Here is a 12,696-nt window from a genome sequence, read left to right as displayed (position 1 = left end):
ATGCGATTGTCACTAAGATTTTTGATTGAGATTGTAACTACTGTTCTCGCGTGTAAGTGGGTTCTAAAATATATAATTCTACAAAAGTAATACCGGACTGATTTCAAATGGTTGTTTCGTTTCTGACTGAGAGGAATGGGTGAAATGCTCATGTAAACAATATATAGATATTTGCCCACCGACCGGGCCCGTGCATGCATTAGATAGATTACTATAAAAATACGCAAATTAATAGTGAAACTCTTAAAATAGTGCAAAATATACATTTCATGGTTCAGTACAAACACCAAAATGTGACGTTAAATGGAAAAAGGTACTTTATGGCACTTACATCTCAGAGAAGCGTATTAGCATTAAAGCGCTGAAAGGTACCTTTACTTGCGGAACGTCACAAATAAAAATTTGTTTATCAAATTTGACAATCTGTGGCCCATTTCATAATAGTGACAATTAATTGTCGCCCGACAGTGCTACTTCGCCGTTCATTGCCTGTTCAACAAGGAAATATTGACGCTGAGTAACAATGTTACTTATCTTATCAACCAAAGACATATATAACTCCGTATAGACAGATAAAGTCTAAGAAAAAAACGTACCTCAGTACCATACAGAAAAAGGTACGGTGGCCTAGATGGCATTACACCTTTGGGGTACGCTCAGCTAGATGGCGCTAATATTAATATTTGACATTTTAACACATATCCAGCTAAGAATATGGGCCAAATTGTCAAAACTGAGGTTCAAAAGTTTTAAGCCTGTGTCAAGAGATGGCAGTCTATGCACTGTGATTACACATTTTACTTCGACAGTAACTCTCTATAATACTCGATCCTCTTTGGTATCAACCCAGAAATAGGCATGGAATTGTCAATGTCAATGGGCTATTTCAGCATACAGTGATGGTGAAATAGGCCATTGCTTATTGCATGGAGAATAGAGGTAATTTTTGCGACTGTTCTACTTCGACAGATTTTCCTCCTTACCTTTTATTCCATGGGTTATTGGGTAAATCCACGTAAACGTAACGCGAGTCACGACTTCGTTTAGTGTTCATTTGAACTACAGCTGTAAATGAAAGGAAATTAAGGAAATTATTTAGAGATAGATTACTACCTGGGGGTCGATTTTTGAGTCTCACTGTCACTAAAATACCGGTTGAAAACGGTGAATTGCCTATTATTTTCAGTGACAATTTTCTGAATTCGAACGCCGTGAGACTCAAAAATCGGCCCCCTGAACTTGCATCGTGAATAAATGGAACATGCCATAAAATCGTGACTCGTGTTGCTCTTGCCGAGAATTGACCCATTGCAAAATGTATTGGACCGTGCAATACCATCTATGTATAATAGTTGTCAATTTTGCAACTACACACAGTATGTAGAACTAGTGCCGTAGAGAGCCATCTATTTTAGCTGCCTATGGCTACAATATTTTTACATGGCAACGGAGTAATAAATGTAACATATGAATTGCAAGAATATTAACGAATTAAACACCAATATTTATTAACATTGAGATTATTGAAACTCATTTATATATGTATTTTATACGTTTTGTCGTAACTAAAACATAATATTTTGACTTAAAACATTTAAAAGTATTAAAACTAGTATGATTGGTAATCTTATTTTGATTTCATGGCAGCGCAGGAAGGAATTAAAGTTTATACATACATATTCTCAAAAGGGGCGGGCAGAGCACATAAACTGATTAAGCGGCAACCCACACTCAGGCGACGCACGTCGTAAGACGCGGAACGGACGCCAGCGCCGCGCCGCCCGAGTGTAATTAAAAAACGTCTCCTTAGTACATTTTGAATAGGAATAACAGTAGGAAGGTCAGTAGGTCAGACGCGCATCAAGCGACGCGCCCCAAGCGACGCGTCCTTTCTATTCAAAATGTACTGAGGAGACGTTTTTTGAATTACGCTCGGACAGCGCAGCGCTGACGTCGGTTCCGCGTCTTATGACGTGCGTCGCCTGAGTGTGGATAGTCCCTAAGGTTTATAAGATTTATTAACTTTAAATATTAATTTAACTTACACCATTACAGACGTAGTGCGAAATGTTTCCCCTTCGTATTTTCTCGGAAACTCCCGAACGTGTCATGCTATTTTAGTCAGGCTCATTACAAGAAGGTTTCACTTTGACCGAGCTAGCACGACAAAATACGAACGTTTCCGAGAGATATGATAGAAAACAACGCTGCCATGAAATAAAACCATTATTAGGCACTGCTCCCACCAAAAGCTAGTAAGCTATGAGTTGTCGGCGATAGACGAACAAAATATAGTCGCTCCCGTGTAAATAAATGGGCGATGATAGCGCGAGCGGGGTTCGACGATATATACATACATACATACATACATACAATCACGCCTGTATCCCATATAGGGGTAGGCAGAACACATGAAACTACTAAAGCTTCGACGATATATATCAATGGATATATATCGGATATATATCAATGGATATATATCGGATATATATCAATGGGTATATATCGGATATATATCAATGGATATATATCAAGCGGGGTTCGACGATATATATCAATGGATATAAATATCCGATATTTATCATTTGTTTATAAATATTGCAATACAAAAATGGTTTTAAAAAATGTGACATTGTTAAAAATATAGTTTTTTTTGTGTTTGTTACTGTTTTTCTACTAAATGTTATGCTTTTTAGTAGAATTTTCCTTATCTAAAGTTGTATTCATAAATAATGCAACAAAATGATACTATGCCTTCCATACAAAATGGATATATATCAAAGTTGATATATATTCGATATTTTGATATTTATTATAAATATCGGATATTTTCGAACCCTGAGCGCGAGCGAGGTATATTATAGATCGTCGCCGAGCTATCCATACTAATATTATTAATGGGAAAGTGTGTATGTGGGCCATTGTTTTCAATGTTGTCCACCCCACATATGGGTATTTTTTACGCGATTAATACTCAGAATCGGCTCTTTCGACCCTGATAGGAGAAAAAAAATGTCCCAAGATTTCCATACATTTTTTCGAACCTTCCATTCCGTTACCGCCATACAAAATGTATGAAAAAATGGTAACGGAATGGGAAAAAACCTTGGGAAACTTTTTTTCTCCTATTAGAATGGAAAGAGCTCGCGATTCTGAGTGGAAACCACATAAAAATTTCCAAATCCAAAAAAAAGTGGGGTGGACAACTTTGAAAAAAATAGCCCATGTCTGTTTGTTTGTCCGTCTTTCACGGCAAAACGGAGCGACGAATTGACGTAATTTTTTTACTGGAGATAGTTGGAGAGATGCAGAATGACATGGGCTACTTTTTGTCTCTTTCTAACGCGAGTGAAGCCGCGGGTAAAAGCTAGTAAGCTATAAATCGGACGCTCTCTCTTTTATTTACACGGGAGCGACTATCTTTTGTTAATTTCTATCGCTTCGCTTTTGGTGGGACAGTGCCTTACCGATCACAATTAAAAACTAAAATTCAAAAAACATCGATAATTCAATTAATGTATTTTTAATCACTGATTTGATGTTTTTGCATGTTGTGACATTTCTAAAAATATGGCATTTGACCTAACATGCATTTTGAGTCTTATTAATACACTTTTCTACACTATATTGCATTTATGCGCTTCCCATACTATTTAATATATACTGAAAAAAAAACGATATGTGCTATTATATGGTATTATTATATTAAATATAGATGCGAACGAAGTGACAAACATATGAATCCACAATCTAAACGTAAGAAATAAAGTCGTGTATACATATTTCTGGCACCTTGACCGCATCTATACATATAATATAATAATACCTTGATCCATCCTTGCGGTACTTTTTTCTCAAAAACGTCACATATTTTAAGTAACTTCATTCAAAGCTCCATAAGGAATTGAATATTTTAATAAAGATACATCGAATCTTGGGCGTCGTTCGATTTTTATACCAAACATTTTATATACATACGGCATTATGTAATTAGTATATGTTCTTAACGAATATTTTACTGAACTTTTAGAGTTGTGAAGTACGGAATTGGTGTCACACTAAAGATGTAGTGCAAAAGAGGGTTTCCTTCGTATTTTTCCGGAAACGTTCGTATTTGTCATGCTAGTTCAGTCAATGTCAGTACATCTTGTACTGACTGAAATTTCGTTCGTAAGTTTCCGTAACAATACGAAGGCAAATAGGCACTACATCTGTACTATTGTTAGAATAGAGAAAAATAGGTTGTTACCATAAAAAAAAATGTTTAGATATCTTGGATAGGCACAAAAGGCCTCCCCACAAAGACTGACCGTTCCGTGTCGGACCATCTTAACTTTGTATGGTATTTGCAATGATCAAGTACTGAAATGTTATTGTTTATGTCAAATATCTTTGAATATTTGACATTTACAATGTCACTTTATGACTTTGAAACGTATAAAACATTCTTCAATCAAATTGACTTACTTTTCTTTGTATTATACGAAAAAAAACTCAATCAAAAACCTTATTTCTCCGGTATTTACCTCCTGCGTACTATGGGAACACTAATAATAAAAAAATATGCCCGATATGTCAGAATTGTCAAAAGTCATTCACCGATTCAGATATTTATTTTGCGAAATAAACGTTTTTCGACGATTTACTTAAGTTCTGCGCTATGTATTGCATAGTGAACCATTGTGGAAGTAAATGGAAACCGAAATCCGACGTAAAATTTCACAAGTAAGTACTTATTTTACCAAAATGTTCATAAACCTCGCTGGCAATAAATTTTCTGCTATTTTGCTTGTAATCTTGGTTAGTTCTTATCATTATATTGTTTTCATTGTCTCAAATTATATCAAAATTCCCACGAATAGGTTTAGAACGATAAATATGACCTTTAAAGAAAAATAATGCTATGTGTGGTTTTACGACTAGGGTGACCAATCTTTTTTCTTGCATGGTATTTACTCTTATTGAATGGAGCTAAATCTATCAACTTGGTACGGTTTCTATGTTCATAGTTCATATCACAGTATAATAATACCAACTTTATTGTTTATGTCTTTACAATTAACATGAATAATATTAAACTTTTCAGTGTTCCAAAAGATGAAGGAAGGAGGCAGCGTTGGCTGTCGATTGTACCGATAAAAGGAAATGTTTCAGAGCGTTCGACAATTTGCAGATTTGCACTTTAAGCCTGAAGATTATGACACAGAAAGAAATTTTAAAAATCGGTCCAGTAACGACGGAGATATCGTGGCATAAACATTAAATTGAGATACATATATATATATATATATATATATATATATATATATATATATACATGCGAAGAGAATTGAAATACGTACGAATTGAGAACCACCTTCCTTGAGATTTGGGGCGGCGCTTAAAAATAAAGATACTGTTTTAAAACCTCCTAGTATTTCATTATTTCCCCATTGACAAATACTTCCCTTATATTTTTGTGGCTATTCCCACTAGTTACCACCAAGTTTTTACCTGTCCTAACTACTGGGATTTTCCCCACATTGTTAATTACCACACCGGGGGTTGATAGCTACTGGGATTAGTTTTCCCAGTAGTTACTACCAAAATATTATTGTGATAGTTTAAAGTGACTGAAACATTTTTTAATAAATACAGGTGTCAGTAAAAGAAAAGTTATATTTTAAGCCTCGTGTTGCAACACTCACCACGCTCTTATTCTGGAACGGTTCTGAAAAAAAAATCCCAGTAGTTTACCACTGGTAAAAACTGTACCGTATTTTGTGGCGTAAGGCAAAGTAACTGCAGAGTGGTATAGAAATGGACCTTATTGGCGGTTGACAAATTAGTAAGGTGCATTAGAGTAATTCCGAATGACAGAAATGTTCAGATAATTCCGAAAGGGGAATCTTGATATGACGGAAATAATGGTGATTTCTATGCGACTTTCCTCATGGTATATAATATTCTTGACTTTGTCACACACTTTAAGCGGATGCCAAGTTGTCTTAGACGGATTCTATTGGTTTTTCAAAACATTGAATCTAAAAACTTTTCATACATTGGTGTTAGTTTTTATGAGAACAACCTACTTAGTCTTACATCTGAATTTGGACGTAGTTCAGCAAAAAGGATCCATCCACCAAAAATACCCTTGAAATGGATGACTTTCGGACCTTTTGGTTGACAGAAAGTCCAAATTATATTGACAGATTTTTGTCTATTAGATCCTTTTTTTAACTACGTCCATTTCGGTATTTTCGCGAAATAGGTAAATTTAATGTTTTTCCTACCAGAATTACAAGACCTTTTCATCCTACTAGGCGGAAAAAATCGTCCCATATTTATTTTTTCCACTTCGTTACCATTTTTCAGACAAATTGTACAGCGGTTACAAAGTGGAAAGTATGCAAAATAATAGAAAATTTTGGGACCATTTTTTATCTCTTGATTTTTGTCCTAGATCGAAAGGGCTCGTGATTCTGAGTAGGAAAAACATAAAATTACCTACCTTAGAAAAAAATATTTGGTGATTGTTCTCGCGAAAATGCCCATTTAGGATAAATAATTTGCAGATGAGTACTTGCGAAATACGTGAACATATATTTTATAAGATATTATAACTTGAAAAGGTTGTAACATAGGTGTGTTTGGCATGCAATAATGAGCTATATCAATATAGCAATAATATGCATTTTGTTTAATCTTGCACTTTCATAATAGTTATTTATGTGACAGGTCCATAATGACAGGCATTAAAACACTCGTGTTTTATGTAAGGTACAGCGGGGCAAATCTCGACTGGGGGACAAATGTAACTGATCAATTTTTTCCATGTTTTACAATGTTTGCTTTATTAAATAGAGTGTTCAGTGGATACACGTAGAATTCAACATCATAGTGTAATAAATGAAAAAATGGACTATTTATAATTGCCCCGCAGTACCTTACAGTTGCATACATAATTTTATCTACATTAATATAGATTTATTTCTATACCTAAGGCCATTTGCTTATCGCTCCTAAACATATGTGAGTGTGTTTAGTAAAACGTCCCACCTTGTCGGTTACCATTAAGGCAAAATTTACTAGTATCTTTATATGAATAAACTGGCAAAGCGGCTTTATAGCAATCGGCGAAGTGGGACGTTTTCCCGTGCACTTTCACATATTATAGACATAGCTGAGCACCGTTAATCAAATAGTTAACTTCGATAATCGTTAATCCGTTACTTAAGAAGTTAACTTCGTTAATCGTTAAAGCGATACATTTCGGTAGATTTAACGGAAGTTAAAGTTAATCGATAATCCGTTAACATGTCATAAAAATAGGACTTCACTGTAGGTATTATGTATTTCTATTTACTAAGTATCCACCAAAAACCATTAAAACCTGTGACACCAATCGGTAAAAAACCGAAATGTAATTACGGTCTCTTCGGGCTTTTACCGCCGTTGGTTGACTAAATCCTAGGTTTTATTTCGGATTGGTAATTATTGGGTCATTCATGCGGTCGCGATCGTGGTGCGTCGGTTCTTCAAATTGAGATTTGAGATGACAACTCGATGCTGTGGGCCACGATAACTTGGTAGAGTAATCTAAGGCCCGCGCCGGACTCTAACTCGAGGCGTCGGTTGCGCGATGTCTGTCATGCCTGATGATTGCACTCATTCCCAGGTTATTGATCGATCTAGCACGCCTAATAAGATTCTCGAATAAGTGATCCAAAGTCGCCAATTGGTCTTTAGACTGTTTATAACCGACGGATCTGCTTTTACCGATAAATCCTAGGTTTTGCCGTACTACGAGCTTTTACAGTAGCAGTAAGAACGTGGTTTTCGCGGCGCAGCGAGCCGCTTGGGGTACTGGATTAACGATTAACGGACTCGATGAAATTTAACGGAAGTTAACGAATCCGTTAACATTTTTTAAAGTTAACTTCAAAGTTAATCCGTTAATCGAAATGTTAACTTCGTTAATTAACGATTAACGGATTAACGAGTTAATGCCCAGCTATGATTATAGAGAAGTTATGGTATGAATGTAGATAAAATCAATATAAAATAAACCGCTTCGTTCTACGAGTATATTTATTTATTTAATCTTTATTGCACATAAAAAAATAAGTACAAATGGTGGACATAATGCCTTAAGGCATTCTCTACCAGTCAACCACTGGGTTAAAAAGAAGCATTTGGTACGTGCAGGCATCGTGACAGAAAACAATAATCAGATATCACTTCTTATCGTATAGTAGAACGAAGTGTTATTTTTTGCTTATGAACGTAACGCATGTATATATTTTTTTCTTTATTTGCTATCTACACCTGTGTCTCAACCGTTCATGTATACTTTGATAATCTTCCAAAATAATGATAGTCAATATTTTTATAAAAATTGCTGGTGCAAAAAGTATTTAGTATAGTATTATGTATGTAGTCAGTCGGCCATGAGCGGATCTAAGTATAAAATATATTCTTAATTCTGTTTCACTTCAATGTGACTTTACTACTGAGAAGAGACCCTATACAAAAAAATTGTATAATTTTCCAGAAACATGTCTTTATCGCTTGCCGTAAGAACGTTTTGACCGGTTACTTGTATAATGATACAAGCAAATGTCGTCCTTATGGTAACTGTAATGGTTCATGGTGTATAAGGACCCTTTTCCGTGGAGAGTCACAAATATTTAACCTATAGTGCTTAATCTTGTACATTATTTTATGTGCAATAATAATAGTCTAGTTATCATTATTCTATGTAATAGGGCACATTGAAAACTTTTTTTTACTTAGCATCATTAACATTTGCTCATAAAATGTTGCCCTCAATTTTATAAATCTGCCCTTCGGCCGGAAAGTGTTAAATTTCAGGCCGCTGCGCTAAACGAGTTACTGCTTCCCGGCTCCGTTGAACAGAATAGCACACACCTTGGCCAGTAAGTAAGAAAGCTTCAAGTAATATGTTGAACTCGGCCGATATGTGATTTGAGACATTTATTAGACGACCGGTCTGGCTCAGTCGGTAGTGACCCTGCCTGCTAAGCCGCTGGGTTCGAATCCCGGTAAGGGCATTTATTTGTGTGATGGGCACAGATATTTGTTCCTGAGTCATGGATGTTATCTATGTATATAAGTATGTATATCGTCGCTTAGCACCCATAGTACAAGCTTTGCTTAGTTTGGGGCTAAGTTGATCGGTGTAAAGTGTCCCCAATATAAAAAAAAAAATACTTTACTGGCCTAGGTATGTAATCTACTATATTACGGCTTCTGTCCGACTGATGACGAGAAAGCGAGCAGTTAAGTATTTTCAAGCTCAAGTAGCATGCTTATACATCTTGGGATTATCAGGGGCCTAAGATGACAATAATGCTGATGTCTGTCTATGTCTTGTCATTTTGACCCTGCCAGCCTAACTGAAATCACAGTCATTGACGCTAGACTCCGATCGAAACGGGATTGGTTTTATCGCGCCAATGCGGAAAAGCAATAACGTACCGTTACCGATTTATTCAGATTTGTGCATTTGGCTACGTATAGTCAACCAATTGGAACCCTAGGCCACTGTAGAACTATGTCATAACGTTATAATTATAACGTTATAAATCAGATTGTAAGAAATCTCTTACTGCTTGTCATTTTGACATGGTTGTAGAGTGGCCTAGGGTTCCAATTGGTTGACTGTACCATCGGCAACACTGTTAGCTGTACATATGTAATCCTTATTACAAAGGCGTAAAGTCTACCGACGGTTTGTTAAAAGCGTTGCTGTTAGTACCAAGGTACGATATCAGCCGAGATATTTTGAGAACAGATTACTTGCTTTCAAAATTAGTCGTCAGCGGTCCGACAGATGCCTAATATCTCTTAACATAATATATCTATATATCTCTCTTATTTCACTTTTTAAAAAATTGTTGGCTTTTGGACGCTACCTATATTAAAAATAATATTCAACATGCCGTCATGGAGTATTCATATATATTTTTCTACACAATTTCTTTCTCATAGTTGTGTTATTTATTATATTTTGTTACCTACTTTAGTTTTTAGCAAATCAATTTTAATTTCTTAAGTCTTACTGAACTCAATCTTAGTTATTATAAACGAATTGGGAATGTATATACCAAATCTCACTGTATAGAGTCATAGATTATTTGAGATTATGTGTCATATGATGTACTGTATATTGTATACTTTAAGGCATTTAAAAATCGAAATTTGTCTAATTTTTTAATTAGTTATGTGTAACGACTTAGTAATAAAAATAAGGAATTACAATGATTTTTTTATTATCTCCCTACCGGTAATCCTTCACAAAAATGTGTCTCTTATCTTCAAACGTGGGTAAATATATAATATACTAGCTTTTACCCGCGGCTTCGCGTTAGAAAGAGACAAAACGTAGCCTATGTAACTCTCCATCCCTTCAACTATCTCCACTTAAAATCACGTCGATTCGTTGCTCCGTTTTGCTATGAAAGACGGACAAAAAAACAAACACGCACAGTTTCCCATTTATAATATTAGTATGGATGAGGGAGCTCTGTATCAGAAATTAGCTTTGAAATCAGGTTTACACAAAAACTAGGCATATTGATTTTTAACTATAAAACTCCCGTGAGACTCATACATATTTAAAAATATTTTAAGCGGGTTACTCACGTATTAAGTCGATATAGCGTTCGACATGTTGCAGTATGCGTCGCGCTCTCGACATGTAAAGGCGGGGTGTCGCTACTCTTGAGAAAGGTTCTCGAAATTGAACCGAAACATGTCGAACGCTATATCGACTTAATACGTGAGTAACCCGCTTAAAATATTTTTAAATATATTGATTTTTTTCAAATGGTCCTAGAATTTTATAGATATTTTCTGATATCTTTATGTTTACGAAAGATGATTTATATGGTTCTGTTGTCCTGACAACACCCAATTGCGCAAAAATGATGTTACTTGCGCAGTATTTTAAGATAAACTATTAGTTTTAGTAAGGCAAGTAAATTATATGTTATTATTCATTACATTTCAACGAACAAGCCGTACTCGATTAAATGAAATCGGCTCGATAGAAAAAGAAAGCAAAGATTAGTGTAGAGTTCGTCATTACACGGTTTTATGTCGTTCAAATGACTTACTTTTCTTCAATATTACAATAGCAAAATATACATATCTAATACACTAACGAAACATTTCCACAAATGATGCTTCTTATTTTTCCGTACTTTTCGTACCTAGCCGCCTCTTTTAGTGACATCGCGCTCTCACTTACTCCCATACGAATAGACAGTGTACGCTAGCGTCAAGGCCATTGGGTATTGTCAGCGTCTTAAGGTGGGTTTCATAGGTAACTAGTAAATAAAACAACAGCCTGATTTATTAACATAACTCTATTAAAAATAAACATTTCAACAACAGGCTTCTATGTACAATGCCATTATCTACATGCGGTCTGCGGTAGAGTGGCCACTCTAGGACTCGCGTATCGGGCTAATACTCCAGTCAATTAATCACTTTAGTGTGAATTAAACTTTCCCGTTTATAATATTGCACGGAAAATATACATTCCACCAAACTCGGTGACAACGCTATCTTCGAAACGTCAGACGTAAATTTAAAAACTTCATTTTAAACGTCTTTTAGTGAATAACAATTATTTAAAATCGTGAAAGTTTAAATCAAGATTTTTATGTTCTGAAAGCAAATATCAAAATTCAAAACCTAATTTTTGGTTATGGCTCTCTCACATCAAGTCGTCAAAGTTTATACCAAGGTATACATAACAAAAATAAATCATAATGAACATAAATCGCTCAGTGTTTGGGAACTGAAAATACATAACATTAGTACAGTCGACTACAAAGAGATGTATCCATTTTTTCACCTTGTTACAATGCAATAAGGTGAAAAAGTGTATACATCTCTTTGTAGTCGACCGTACATTATGATCTTTTTTTCGCACTAGTACATTTTTTGTCAGGTGAAACTTGAAAGGGCCATATAGTACTGAATAACGTCGTACGATACACGTGCGAAGGGGGGAATTCGTATTCGACTCATCCATCGGTCGTTTTAATTCGCCAAACGTTTCGAATTTCCTTTTTTCCGCACTTGTATCGTAATATACTAATCTGTGTACCCATATAGGTATTGGCATAGGCTCAAAGTGGCATATATAACACACTGGATGCGATCCCAACGCCACATATAGTGTTGTCTCGCTCACACAGACTTGCGAATCAAATCCAGTGCTATAAGCACCATGTTAAATCTAATTGACACATTTCGTTTGTAACATTTCAGAAAAGAACTTGCTTTGGTAAAATATTCGACTGATCTAATCTGAATGTGCTCAAAACAATGAGTCAATTCGAAGTCAGGCATATCCTAGAGTGGCATAAATGCTCTCTGGCGGGGCTTTATATAACAAATATAAAAACGCTCTCATAAAAAAAGAAAATACATACATGGTATTACACTGCTGTGCTGAAAAATGTTGCAACTTTGCCCGTTTTTTTTTGTGGCAACATTACGCAAGGTATCCGTTTGAAAAAAAAAACATTCAGTCGAATTGAGAACCTCCTCCTTTTTTTGAAGTCGGTTAATTAAGTATTTATTATGTACGAAGTTCAACAAAATTATACATTTTAGATAGACTTCACATTTTAGTTTAATCAAATATGCTGTGTTCTTCTTTCAAACATATTTTTTAAC

Source organism: Leguminivora glycinivorella, chromosome 21 (assembly GCF_023078275.1).
Source record: "Leguminivora glycinivorella isolate SPB_JAAS2020 chromosome 21, LegGlyc_1.1, whole genome shotgun sequence".
Classification (NCBI taxonomy): domain Eukaryota; kingdom Metazoa; phylum Arthropoda; class Insecta; order Lepidoptera; family Tortricidae; genus Leguminivora; species Leguminivora glycinivorella.
The sequence above is the reverse complement of the archived record's forward strand: the minus strand, read 5'-3'. Positions refer to the sequence as shown.